Source organism: Macaca nemestrina, chromosome 6 (genome assembly GCF_043159975.1).
Source record: "Macaca nemestrina isolate mMacNem1 chromosome 6, mMacNem.hap1, whole genome shotgun sequence".
In the NCBI taxonomy this organism is placed as follows: Eukaryota; Metazoa; Chordata; class Mammalia; order Primates; family Cercopithecidae; genus Macaca; species Macaca nemestrina.
The window spans coordinates 119,364,213-119,378,303 of record NC_092130.1 but is presented as its reverse complement, the minus strand read 5'-3'; the positions used below and the strand labels follow the sequence as shown (position 1 = coordinate 119,378,303).

The window sequence follows — 14,091 nt, the reverse complement described above, 5'->3', positions numbered from 1 at the left end:
AAGACGGGCTCTTCTCCTTGCTCACTCATCTCAATTCCATGAAACTTATCTAGAACGAATTGAAATGAAGATGCCTGATAAAGGGGGCAAAGGGCACAGGCAGCTTTGAAGACTCTCTTTCTATAGTTATCTCTGCCGATAGCATAAAGCTAGGAGACAACACCTTGGCTTTCTCTGTTCCTTCCAGGGTGAGCTGCATGGAGAAGATGGGCCTCAGCCTAGACAGAAGCACATTAATAATAGCCCAGAGCTAATATTTATTGATCTAGAGACCTTTATGAGTTCTTTTATCTATTGTCTCACATAATCCTCCAAACAACCTTCTGGAGTAAGTACTGTGGTGATGTCTCCTACATGTCCACCAGGCTGTTTCCTCTTCCTCTGGGGCACACAGTCAGACTATATTCCCCAGCCTCCTTGCAGATAGGTGCAGCCACATGACTGAGTCCTTGCCACTGGAATGTGGACAAAGGAGATGGAAACCTTCCCCAGGCCTGGGCTAGACAAAAAGCCCATGTGGTCCTCCACATCTTCTCTTTTTCCTCATATATCCACAGAATGCAGAGGAGGACAAGGCTCTAGAAGATGCTGGAACCATGTGATTGAAAAGCCTGGGTTTCTGAGCAATGAGGGAGAATAGGACCACCCTGCCAAACAGCACTGGACTATGATACGAGCAAGAAATAGGCTTTTATTGTGTCAGGCTACTGAGATTTCAAGCAGTTTGCTAGAGCAGTTAGCCAGCTCTGATAGGTGCGATTGTCCTTCTCATTTAATGGAAGAGGAAGCTGAGCTCTAGAGAAATTCCTGAGTTTGTGAGCAGGCAGGGAACTGAATCTAGGGTTTAAGGTTTGTGGGAAACTAGAATTAGAATGTTAAATCCCCTCAACCAGTTCCATATTTTAAATTCCTATATTATGGTTTGCTTTCAAGTTTCAAGTGTCATATGACAGTGAGCCTCCAGAGATACTCTTGAGGATATTTCAAGGAATTAGTTCCATATGAAAAAGAATGCTGGTATAAAAGCAATGGAACTTCTTATTCTTATTCCAATGGCTGAATATTTACTTGGAAATCAGAATACCTCAGTACATTCTAATTGGTCCTCTTCATCTTTAACTGGGCACACTGGGGTTAGAAATCTAACACAAGGGAATTACATTTTAAAATTAAATTATATTTTAAAAATAATGCATGGATAGCCCCTTTCCCAGTTCTTAGTCCCACTTGCTTCATTGCAAATGAAGTGATGAAATGAAGCCATTGGCTTCATCACGAAGTGCCAAAAGTTTTCAAGTTACCGGAGTGTAAGTTGCATGACAGCAGGGCCTTTGTCGGCCCGTCTGAATTCCTAGATCCTGGAACGGTGCCAGGCACATTATAGATGTTGAGTAAATACTTATTAAATGAACAAATGACTTACCGTGCTCCACTGATTTTTTATTTTTATTTTTTTGAGATGGAGTTTCGCTCTGTCACCCAGGCTGGAGTGCAATGGCACAATCTCGGCTCACTGCAACCTCCACCTCCAGAGTTGAAGCGATTCTCCTGCCTCAGCCTCCCAAGCAGCTGGGATTATAGGTGCCCGCCACCATGCTTGGCTAATTTTTGTAGTTTTTAGTAGAGACAAGTTTCACCATGTTGGCCAGGCTCGTCTTGAGCTCCTGACCTTAGGTGATCAGCCCACCTCAGCCTCCCAAAGTGCTAGGATTACAGGAGTGAGCCACTGCACCCAGCCGAATTTCTTTGTAAAAATTTGGCTTTGCTTTTTAAAATCATACACAGAAGAAAGGCAGAACATGACTTCTCCTTTATAGGCAATGAACTTGTCTGATATGATCATTGTTACCAACTCATCAGCTGAAACTTGTCAGGATTTTTGATGAGTGCTTTAAACAATCTTGTCTTTTGTACTACTGTACTACCTCACATCCAATTACTAACCAGGCCTAATCCTGCTTAGCTTCTGAGGTCAGGTGCATTCAGAGTGGTTATAGCCATAGACCACTGCACTGCCAAAGGTAAGGTAGATGGCAATGACTATATGTAGAAGTATGATTTAGTGATGTGGGAATTCAGTGCGAAAATGTGGTTGTGAGTTAAACTGTGGTAATGCAATGTTAATTATTGTCTCCTGAATACAGTTTTAGGCTTTAAGAGCTATTCTCTTTAAATAACCACAAGAAAACTCCCCTCAAAACCCAACTCTTGCATAGTTTGATCAAGGAGTGGGGTGGGAGGAGTGCTATAATTTTTCATACACCTACTTGATGCCAAGAGCTTTGCATCTGCTATCGCATAGAATCTTTACAATGATCCTAAGGGATTGGTATTTTTAGGCCTATTTTACAGGCGAGGAAATTGAAACACAAATTAAGTAATTTGCCTAAGGTCATTGACTGAGTCCATGGTAGAGCTAGGGTTCAATGCTTGTTTCTCTGACTTTGGAGAAAAAAATGCTCTTTCCACACATCATGGTGGTAGAATTTCATTTTGGGAATGAGCTCAGATGCTAAAAAATTTCTTTCTTTGTGATTGTACCTGGATTCAAGGTTGTCTTACTTTCTAAAATGATGGTTCTTACTAGTGTAAGGGTTGGTACCCTATATTATTTGTTTCAACTGCCATTGCCTCAAGGCTCCTCCTGAAAGTGCAGTTGGCAAACATTTATTTTTGTGAGATATATACACATACATAATACGTATTCTCCCCGACCATTCACCCTCACCACAAAACTTGTGAACACCTTGAAAATAACTGGTGATCCTCTGAATGACTCCAAATCAAGACCCGAATTACTTGATTACTTCTCTAAATACTTGTACAATATAAATGGGTTATGAACACTCAGTCAAGTCAAGGGAAATTTCCTGCTGCTTTCTTTTTTCTTTTTTTCATTTGGGCTAATGAGAATAAGAATAAATCCTCTTAGAGTTAATCACATGAAAACCAAAACTTTTAAAAGCAGCTCAAAGGCAGCGATTGGTATTGCATACTTTATTTAGGAACATTTTCCTACAACTGCTTCCTTCTCCTTTCTTCTTCTTCTTTCTTCAACTTCTGTTGAGCCTGCAGAAATTGTAGTTGTCTTATGTTAAAATTCTGGTGGCCAGTTAAGGGGCAAACATCAGGCTTAGCAACTGGTATCTGTACTAAGCAGTGACAGAAATCACAATTACACTGTGACGCACATAAAGGCAGATGCTGTGGCATATTCACCATGGTATGCCCCCTGCACTAAGCACACAGTAAGTGTTCAAGAAATGTTTACTGGAAGAATTAATTAGTGAGTTGCAGCTTATCAAAGGTCACTTGGACTCATGGGGAATATAAAATCAGAGTCTGCTGGATAAGACAGCCATCCGCGTCCAAGTTATGGAGACCTTTCCAACCAGTTACTTCCTGGAGTTTCATTGAGGGCTTAACTGAGCCTTCGAAGCATCTAGAAGCTGACAATCTAGCAGTCACTATCAGGCATGTTGCAACAAACACCCAGATGGCCCTGGTGAGAGGAGAATTTTACTCTTCTGAAAATCAAAAAGTATTGATTGGCTCAAAGAGTGAGGAGGAACTCATATTCAGTTAAGAATATAAGCTCTCCAGAATGTTTTGAGGGGAAATGTTAAGTTTTGGTTGACTTGGGATCCGATTTTAGATTGCTGATAGGACAAAATGTATGTTCTAACTGTTGGATGCATAGTAGGGTTGCTTTGGAACAGTGTCTTGTGTTGATGAGTAATTCTGTGCCTTGAACCTGTGCCACCACAATTTCAGTTAAAGGCTTACAAGTCCTATCAGCTTCTCAGAACATTTTTTTTTTTCCAAACCACTTTTGTGTTTTCTGAGCCAGAAATCTGCTTTAATGCTTAGCAGGTTTCATGTTTCAGAACTGAACTTTTAGAGTGTCTCTAGCCAACACTGAAAGGCACACAGAGAGAAATGTTGATGTGGCTGGGTGCTTGGTTTGTTCCCCGTCTTGGTTGGCGGTTCGGGGCGGGGTGGTGGAGGGGGAGGGTTAAGAATTATAGCAGGTGTCTGGTGGCTGAGAGGTCAGTAAACAATTCCAGATGCTTTGAAGGATCTAGAATTTCTAGCAGCTTGGCTCTGGTTGACATTTAAAAATTCACATACTTAATCCTCCGATCACATATGACCACCTCCCACAAAAGTTACGGAGGATCAGGAGATAAAAAATTAGATAAAAAATTGGAATGAATATGTCCTTTAAAAGTATATCTAGTTTTAAAAACTAGATGATGTCACAAGTACCGTAATGAAAGCCATTTTCTTTCATTTTTATTTGAAAAACAATCTTATAGATCAGAAAGCTTAGTAAATTAGTTCATTGTCTTTGTTTTGGAATTTCCTAAACTGGATAGATAGACGGTGAGCATCACGATAGCCAAAGACTATAACTGAAGGCCAAGAATACTCTGGTTTTTTTTTTTTTTTTTTTTTTTGAGGCGGAGTTTGGCTCTCTTGCCCAGGCTGGAGTGCAGTGGCCGGATCTCAGCTCACTGCAAGCTCCGCCTCCTGGGTTCACGCCATTTTCCTGCCTCAGCCTCCCGAGTAGCTGGGACTACAGGCGCCCGCCACTTCGCCCGGCTAGTTTTTTGTATTTTTTAGTAGAGACGGGGTTTCATTGTGTTAGCCAGGATGGTCTCGATCTCCTGACCTCGTGATCCGCCCGTCTCGGCCTCCCAAAGTGCTGGGATTACAGGCTTGAGCCACCGCGCCCGGCCCAAGAATACTCTGAGGTTGGATTTTAGGGCACTAGGAAGGGCTGCTAATAATGGCACTCTCTAAAAACTCTTTTTCTCGCGATAATAATTATAGAATAATATGTCTGACATTAAAAAAAATACTTTAGAATGGGCTTTTCATAATTTAAATCAGACAAGAAAAACAATAAAACGAACTTAGGCCATGGAAGTCTAGGAGCCAGTTCTAACAAGAACAAACTTACAAAACAAAGCCTTCAGAATAGAAGCCTAAGTTGATATATTTATTTTTCAACCAAAAAAGAACATCTACATTCTTCTGCACTAAACTGTGAACTCCATCATAGCAGGGATGAAGCCTACATGAGACATGGCAGGTACTGAACAAATATTTATTGAATAAATAAAATAAAACAATTTTCTTGTTCCAAGGAGATCACCTTGGGAGGCTATACAATTATTCTACTCATTGCTCAAAATACTTTTGGGATTTTTTTTTTTTTTCTGAAATTGCCACTAGAGCAAGAGCTCTATCCATGGATAGAAATAAGAATATGTGAGTTTCATCAGAGAAATAATTACATCTTTATTTTCAATAACTTTTTTTTTTTTTTTTGAGACAGAGTCTTACTCCGTCACCCAGGCTGGAGTGCAGTGGCACCATCTCGGCTCACTGCAACCTTCGCCTCCTGGGTTCAAGTGATTCTTTTGCCTCAGCCTCCCAAGTAGCTGGGACTACAGTGCCCGCCACCATGCCTGGCTAATTTTTGTATTTTTAGTAGAGACGGGCGTCACCATATTGGCCAGGCTGGTCTCGAACTCCTAGACCTTGTGATCCGCCCGCCTTGGCCTCCCAAAGTGCTGGGATTACAGGTGTAAGCCACTGCACCCGGCCTATTTTCACTAACTTCTAATTGAAATTTAACATCTTTTTCAATTATGAATATAGGCAACAACCCACAGTAGTATAAACAGTACCTGTGACTTTGCCACCACTATAAATTATAGATACAGTGCTATTACATTAGTGATTGCAGATATCTCAAAATATTTACATGTCTCACTACTTCAACAATTGTAGTAGTTCGTGGTCCTGCCATCAAATCTTATTTAATGCATTAATAAACAATCTTTTATGTTATTGTCATAAATTTGTTCTTTAAAATATTTTCTAGCCCGGGCAACATGGTGAAACTCTGCCTCTACAAAAAAAAAAAAAAAAAAAAAAAAAAAAAAAAAATTAGTTTGGTATGGTGGTACCTGCCTGTAGTCCCAGCTACTTGGGAGGCTGAGGTGGAAGAATCACTTGAGCCTGGGAGGCAGAGGTTGCAGTGAACTGAACTTGCACCACTGTACTCCAGCCTCACAGAGTGAGACCCCGTCTCAATAAATAAATAAATAGGCTGGGCATGGTGGCTCACACTTGTAATCCCAGCCCTTTAGGAGGCCAAGGTGGGTGAATCATTTGAGGTCAGCAGTTTGAGACCAGCCTGGCCAACATGATGAAATCCTGCCTCTACTAAAAATACAAAAATTAGCCAGGCGTGGCGGTGGTTGCCTGTAATCCCAGCTACTCGGTAGGCTGAGGCAGGAGAATCACTTGAACCCTGGAGGTGGAGGTTGCAGTGAGCTGAGATCGCACCACTGCACTCCAGCCTTGGCAACAAAGCAAGACTCTGTCTTAAATAAATAAATAAATAAGATAATGTTTTGTTAACTGTATTTTAATATATTGATTTCTTTTGCAATCCTATATATTTTATTTTCTGTAATTTCAGATATTTTTCTTTTTTGATATTTTTTCCTTTTAAAAAGAAGTTTAAATAGAGATGAGGTTTAGCCATGTTGCCCAGGCTGATCTTGAACTCCTGAGCTCAAGCAATCGTCCTGCCTTGGCCTCCCAAAGGGCTGGGATTACAGGTGTGAGCCACTGCACCCAGCCTAATTTTTAAGGTATGTTTCTGAGAAGTTATCCATAGGTTTCACAAACACATGAAAACGTGTCCATGTCAAAATATGGGTAAGGATTCCTGCTCTAAAGTCTACTGGACATTTAAAAAAAATTCTAATTGGCATAAAATTTTATTTACTTGGTCGGGCGCGGTGGCTCAAGCCTGTAATCCCAGCACTTTGGGAGACCGAGACGGGCAGATCACGAGGTCAGGAGATTGAGACCATCCTGGCTAACACGGTGAAACCCCGTCTCTACTAAAAAATACAAAAAAACTAGCGGGGCGAGGTGGGGGGCGCCTGTAGTCCCAGCTACTCGGGAGGCTGAGGCAGGAGAATGGCGTAAACCCGGGGGGCGGAGCTTGCAGTGAGCCAAGATCCGGCCACTGCACCCCAGCCTGGGCGACAGAGCGAAACTCCGTCTCAAAAAAAAAAAAAAAAATTATTTACTTATGTATATCTCATAGACACCTCTAATACCATGAAAATCTTGTTTTTTTGAGAGTAGGTTTTGGAAATAACAGTCACCTGGAGTCAAGTCTGGGAAATAAATTGGATAGCTGAGTCAACAAAACAAATGAAGAAAGGGACATAAAATAAAATAACACGACTTTTTCTTGAATTTAATTCTTTCTTTCTCCCTAGATATAACATATCTAGATATACTATATATCTGGGCTGGGGGTGGTGCCCCACGCCTGTAATCCCAGCACTTTGGGAGGCCGAGGCCCGTGGATCACTTGAGGACAGGAGTTGGAGACTAGCCTGGCCAACCTGGTGAAACCCTGTCTCCACAAAAAATACAAAAATTAACCGGGCATGGTGGCAGGCACCTGTAATCCCAGCTACTTAAGAGGCTGAGGCACGAGAATCACTTGAACCCAAGAGGCAGAGGTTGCAGTGAGGTGAAATTGTGCCACTGTACTCCAGCCTGGGTGACAGAGTGAGACCACATCTCGGGAAAAAAGAAATCTATATATATGTGTGTGTACACACATATATATATATGTTTTGTGCCTCACTATGTGCAAGCTACTGAGCTAGAATCTAGGGATACAAAGATAAAAAAGGCATGGTCTGCCTCTAGAAGTTTATAGGGTTGGGGGAGAGTGGGAGAGGGAGGTGGGGGCTCCTAAGTAGCGGTGACCCTACTCCATTTTTTTTTTTTTTTTAGATGTTCAGTCTTAGGCTAAAACTTCTGATTCTTTAATAAATTGTGCTTTGTTATTCTACCTTTTGCTAACTGTAAAGTAAAAAATTTCAAGAGTCAGGGACTGTTTCTTCTGCTTTTGGTTCTACCTCAGGAATGTGGTAAGTAGAAGTGATGCTAAGTATTATGTCCAAAAGCTCACATTTGTTTTTGCAACTTAAATTTATTTTCTCAGAGTGGTTCTACAATTGAAGTTTGGATTGTTAGACTGCTCACAAAAATCTACTTACATAAGAATGTGCATTTAATATATCCTAAACAATATATATATCCTAAATGCTGTGCATAACAGTGCTTCTCTGGATAAATGCATTCAAAGTTCTAACCCAGATGCCAATAGCTCAGAGCCCCTCTTGATAGAACACTCTTCCTGTCAAGGCTAAAATGAGAGCAGGAGAGGTTAGTTTCCATTTAACTCCCGGTAGCTGCAATAGAAAAGCCTCACTCTATATCAATGATTCTCCTGAGGTCTTGTTTTGAAGAACAAAAGCACAAAGGACAATCTGACCTATCTCACTTTTTTCAATGTTAACTGCAGTGTGGATAGCTTCTAAATAAGTCACTTTATAATTAAGTAGTGTGGTCAATGAAACAGGAAAAACAAACAGATCATTGGAACAGAACAAAGAGTTCGAAAATGAAACCATATATTTAAAAAAATCTTGTAACAAACAAAAACATAATTTAACATAACATAATCCAGTTCTTGGGGTAGAGAAGGCCTTTAAAAAGACATCAAAAGAAAAAGCAGAAACAGACAAGAATGATCATTTTAATTATATCAGATTTTTATATTCTGAATAAGAAAAAGTACTATGAACTGTTTTAAAATAACCAACAGCCTATGAAAAAGTATTTACAACCCAACAGCAAAGTATTAATATTCAGAATATAAAATAAACTCCTATAAATCAATAAGAAAATGACAATCCCGATCAAGGGACAAAGAATGTAAACAGGCAGGTCACAAAAGAAGATATAATAAAGACCATCATATCTATGAAATGATTTCATCTCTTTAATCAGGGAAAATGCAAATAACAAGAAAATCCAGCAACAACTGGGGAAAAAACAGGACTTCCACTAAAAACAACAGCAGCAACAACAACAACTACAACACCACCCAGCTATTTTGGGTGAATAATTAGGCAGTGTGTATTAAAAATAAAAACTACACTCTTTACTACCCAGCAATTCTTCTTTTAAGAGAAATGCTTGTATAGAGTATGCAAAGAAGCTTGCACAAGAAACACTCTCTAGACTGGTGTTTATGATGGTGAAAAATTGAGACAACCTGAATATCCATTCACAGGGGAATGGCAAAATAAATGGAGGTATTTTGATATTATGTAACACTATGAAGCCATTAAAAGGAATGAGCCACAGGCCGAGTGCCGTGGCTCACACCTGTAATCCCAGCACTTTGGGAGGCCAAGGCAGGTGGATCACGAGATCAGGAGTTCGAGACCTGCCTGGCCAATATGGTGAAACCCCATCTCTACTAAAATACAAAAATTAGCTGGGTGTGGTGGCGGGTGCCCAGCTACTCGGGAGGCTGAGGCAGGAGAATCATGTGAACCTGGGAGGTAGAGGTTGCAGTGAGCCAAGATCGCGCCATTCTGGCCTGGACAGGGCCAGACTCGGTCTCAAAAAAAAAAAAAAAAAAAAAAAAGGAATGAGCCAGATCTATATGTATCAAAAATTCTAAGACAAATGCTTGAGTTGAAAAAACTAAGTTAGGCCAGGTGCGGTGGCTCATGCCTGTAATCCCAGCACTTTGAGAGGCCCAGGTGGGAGGATCACGAGGTCAGGAGACCGAGACCATCCTGACTAACTTGGTGAAACCCCGTCCCTACTAAAAATACAAACAAAATTAGCCGGGCATGGTGGTGGGTGCCCTGCAGTCCCAGCTACTCGGGAGGCTGAGGCAGGAGAATGGCGAGAACCCGGGAGGTGGAGCTTGCAGTGAGCCGAGATCGCGTCACTGCACTCCAGCCTGGGTGACAGAGCGAGACTCCGTCTCAAAAAAAAAAAAAAAAAAAAAAAAAAAAAAAAAAGTTGCAGAACACATAGAGTGATACCTTTTTTAAAAAAATGAATTTAACTGTTACTCTCCCCTACCCTTCATACAATGGAGGCTACATCATGCTTGGAGCTCACTGAAAAAAGACAGGAGAGAGAAGATTACTTGTTCAAAACATTGAGCAGCCAAATACAGGAACTCCACCAAGGTAATGAATGAAAAAGAAAGCCTGGGCTGTGTTCTTTCCATTTCAGAATTGTATTTATTTCTCAATGGCAATCAATGGCAAGAGCTTTTGCTGTTATAAATTTATCATGATTGGCTCTCACTAGCAATGACCAATAACTAAATAAAATAAATAATTGGCAAAAACAGAATTATAGCACTAGATTTAGTATTAAAGTTTTTTTTTTTTTTTTTTTTTTTTGAGACAGAGTCTTGCTCTGTTGCCTAGGCTGGAGTGCAGTCACGCCATCTCAGATCACTGCAATCTCCATCTCCCAAGTTCAAGCAATTCCACCGCCTGCCTCAGTCTTTGGAGTATCTGGGGCTACAGGCATGAGCCACTACACCCAGCTAATTTTCATATTTTAGTAGAGACATTAGTAGGGGTTTGGCCATGTTAGCCAGGCTGGTTTTGAACTCCTGGCCTCAAGTGATTCACCCGCCTCAGCCTCCCAAAGTGCTGGGATTACAGGCATGAGCCATGGAACCGGGCCTTAAAAATCTTAATTGGCTTCATTTGCAATTCTAGAACTGGGCTTCATTCCAAAATGTTCTGGCCGGACATGGTGGTTCACGCATATAATCACAGCACTTTGGGAGGCTGAGGCGGGAGGATCACTTGAACTCAGGAGTTCTAGACCAGCCTGGGCAACATAGGAAGACCCCCGTCTCTACCAAAAATGAAAAATGAGCTGAGTATGGCTGTGCATGCCTGTGATGCAGGGTTTCTGTGGTCCCATCTACTCTGGAGGCTGAGGCAGGAGGATTGACTTGAGCCCAGGAGGCAGAGGCTGCAGTGGGCTGTGATCATGTCACTGCACTCCAGCCTGAGTGACAGAGTGAGACTGTCTAAAAAAAAAAAAAAAAAAGCTTTCCAATGAGCCCAGCAGAGGAGGTTGGTTTTGCAGATAGAGAAGGGCTGAAAAAAGCAGAAGCAAAGAACAAAATTCAGATTGGTTATTTCAAACTTACTTTCCTTGAAAGATGAAAGATGAGAACAGGGAAACAGAACAACAGAGAAAAAACTGATTGCTTAACATCAGGTTACTTTAGGTTACTTTTTGTTGTAAGGATTAAAGGCAGAGGAAATTTCATTATCATGCTAAGTAAAACTGGCCTGTTTGGGAAATTTGGCTATTATCTCTCTCCTGATTTCTCAGAAGGTCAGGTAACAGCTCGGTTTCAGTTTGGTGACTTGGAATTTAAGTATGAGGGACTCCAATGATATTTGGCCTGGTCTATTGACCTAGTACAGGGGCTCAGTCAAGAACAAAATTACATGAGTGCCTCAAAGTTATATGAATGCCATCTCTACTAAAAATAGAAAAATTACCCTGGCATGGTGGTGTGTGCCTGTAGTCCTAGCTACTCAGAAAGCTGAGTGGGAGGATCACCTGAGCCCAGGATGTGGAGGTTGCAGTGAGCTGACATCGCATCATACCACTGCACTCTAGCCTGGGCCACAGAATGAGACCCTGCCTCAAAAAAAAACCAAAACCAAAATCATATATGTATATACACATAGCTACATATATATACACACACACATATACATATATGGATACATATATGGATACATAATATATACATACACATATATATCCATACACACACACATATATATATATCTTCAGTGATTTAAAGCAAAACCTCAGAGGAAAGAGGATCGTACTGTTAGAAACTTCTGCTTTGAAAATGAGAACCAGAGATGAGTAGCACAGTCTGGTCACTCTGCCCATGGTGTGGAAGCAGGGAGCTGGAGTGGCGGAGTCCATGTGTACATATATACAACATACTATATATATATTATATATATATGTATATATATTATGAAAAGCACAGGCAAGCATTAGCAGTTGGTTTCAGATGGATTCCAGACAGCAGGCTGTGAATGGACCAAAGAGGAAGCTGTGACCATGTGTAGGAAGTGCCTTGTTGAGGCCCTTGCTCTGCTGGGTCTGCTTTCTGAGCTTAAAACCCAATGGGTCCATATGCTGGTGTAATAGCAGGAGGAATCTTTTTGCAGAAGTCCCTTTGCATGAGGAGGAACCAGGGGCTTTATTTACCACATATTTTATGTAAGGTGTTATAATTACCACTCTTAGAAAGATCCGTGTCTACTTTCATTGTCTCCACTGCCAGGTGCCTCCTGGGGTGGAGAAAAATAGGGAACTATGTCCTTGCTGGGGGGTTGCTAGTTCTGCTGAGGGGTAATTGAGTTAGAGGTCTATAAGTGGAATTTAGCTTTAGGGTATAAATGAGCAAATTTGTCATCTTTCTAAATAAGACCGAGTTTAGGGATTACCGCAGAGGTTGGAGGTGGAGGATGTAGTTGGCAACTTGCCCGGAAATCTAGAGGTTCGCAATCTGCTGACATGGACTCCGCCACTGCAGCTCCCTGCTTCCACACCATGGGCAGAGTGACCAGACTGTGCTACCTCATCTCTGGTTCTCATTTTTAAAGCAGAAGTTTCTAATAGTGCAACCCTCTTTCCTCTGAGGTTTTGCTTTAAACCACTGAAGATACGGGGAGTGAAAGCAGCAGGGGCTTTCTGATGTGGTTATTAATGCCAGTCAGAGGGAAGCCTTTAATCAGAAGCCTCAAGACAGATGGGGGGACTGGGCGCAGTGGCTCACACCTGTAATCTCAGCACTTTGGGAGGCCAGGGTGGGCAGATCACCTGAGCTCACAAGTTTGAGAACAGCCTGCTCAACATGGTGGAACCCGGTGTCTCTATTAAAAATACAAAAATTAGCTGAGCACAGTGGTGTGCACCTGTAGTCCCAGCTACTTGGGAGGTTGAAGTAGGAGAATTTCTTGAACCTGGAAGGTGGAGGCTGTAGTGAGCTGAGATCACACCACTGTACTCCAGCCTGGGCGACAGAGTGAGAATCTGTTTATTAAAAAAAAAAAAAAAAGACAGATGCGGGGGCGTCTATCCCAGGAGAAAGCGATTTGGAGGGGCTTACCCCCTGCCCCCTTGCCTGTGGTCACCTAGCTTCCTTGAAAATAATGTAATTGGCATCTTTGTGTATGTACATTTTTAATGTTATCAGACTTTCTGAGTGAAATGCAACCAAACCAAGCACGTATTTATTTTACAATTCCATTAAAAACCAGGTATTTAAATTGATTTTAAGAACCTTGTTAAGGAAATCAGCCTGCCTAAGGAAAATTAGTACTGCATTTAAAAAGAGTTAAGCAGATCTAACAAGACTCTAAGCTACTCTTGGGCAGCTCTGCTTAGTGTCTGAGCCACCTTCCCTCAAGAACTTTGTTGAAGAGTGTTGAACAACCTTTTTGGAAGCCTTCTATTTGCAACACGAATTAAAGAGCAGTTATGATCACTGGGATTAATAATGTGGTGTCTGGAACAGGTAACCTGGAATTATTAATATTATCTCTGTGTCATCTTTTTCTTTTCTTTTTCGGGACGATGGGGGAGTGGGGGCACAGGATGTCGCTCTGTCACCCAGGCTAGAGTGCAGTCATGTGATCATATCTCACTGCAACCTTGAACTTCTGGGCTCAAGTGATCCTCCTGCCTCAGCCCTCAGAGTAGCTGGGACTATAGGCATGTGCCACCACACCCAGCTACTTTTTAAACTTTTTGTAGAAATGGAGTCTTGCTCTGCTGCCCAGGCTGGTCTCAAACTCCTGGGTTCAAGTGAGCCTCCCATCTTGGCCTCCCAGAGCGCTGGGATTACAGGCATGAGCCAGTATCTCGTCTTGTCGTTGTTTTCCTTTTTCTTTCTCTTTTTTCTTTGGAGATGGGGGTCTCGCTATGTTGCCCAGGCTGGGCTCAAGCGATCCTCCCACCTCAGCCTCCTGAGTAGCTGTGACCACTGGCACGCGCCACCACACCCAGCTCTCTGCCATCTTTCACTAGAGAGCATGTCTTAGGCCGGGTGCGGTGGCTCATGCCTGCAATCCCAGCACTTTGGGAGGCCGAGGCAGGCGG

The 14,091-nt window shown here is 41.9% G+C and overlaps 1 protein-coding gene across 2 annotated transcripts in view; it reads right to left on the bottom strand.

Moving 5' to 3' along the window:
* LOC105499398 (ankyrin repeat domain 55) overlaps nucleotides 1-14,091 on the bottom strand; it is a 139,135-nt gene that overhangs the window by 54,962 nt on the left and 70,082 nt on the right. The window lies entirely within an intron of this gene.